The 519-nt window shown below is 47.2% G+C and overlaps 1 protein-coding gene across 3 annotated transcripts in view; it reads right to left on the bottom strand.

Moving 5' to 3' along the window:
- Positions 1 to 519, bottom strand: part of LOC140330405 (cytochrome P450 2C29-like) — an 84450-nt gene that overhangs the window by 79640 nt on the left and 4291 nt on the right. The gene's annotated exons all lie outside the window — the stretch shown is intronic.

Below are 519 nucleotides of genomic sequence, written 5' to 3'. Positions count from 1 at the left end.
CCCCTCTCCCCCCATGGTAATTACTATGGATTATCCCCTCTTCCCCCATGGTCATTACTATGGATTACCCCTTTCCCCCATGGTCATTACTAGGGATTACCCTCTCCCCCTATTGTAACTAACATGTATTAACCCTTTCCCCCATGGTCATTACTATGGTTTACCCCCTCTCCCCTCATGGTAATTACTATGGATTAACCCTCTCCCCCCATGGTAATTACTATGGATTACCCCCTCTTTGCCCATGGCCATTACTATGGATTACCCCTTCTCCCCCAATGGTCATTACTATGAGTTACCACCCCCCTCCCCCTCATGGTCATTACTATGGACTATGGAGAACCCCCTCTTCCCCCATGTTCATTACTATTGATTACCCTCTCTTTCCACATGGTCATGATTATGGATTACCCCCTCTTAGCCCATGGATATGACTATAGATTACCCCCTCTTAGCCCAAGGTTATTACTATGGATTACCCCCTCTCCTCCTGTGGTCATTACTATGGTTTACCCCCTC

The sequence above is a fragment of the Pyxicephalus adspersus genome, chromosome 5, assembly GCF_032062135.1.
Source record: "Pyxicephalus adspersus chromosome 5, UCB_Pads_2.0, whole genome shotgun sequence".
NCBI lineage: Eukaryota > Metazoa > Chordata > Amphibia > Anura > Pyxicephalidae > Pyxicephalus > Pyxicephalus adspersus.
The sequence above is the reverse complement of the archived record's forward strand: the minus strand, read 5'-3'. Positions and strand labels throughout refer to the sequence as shown.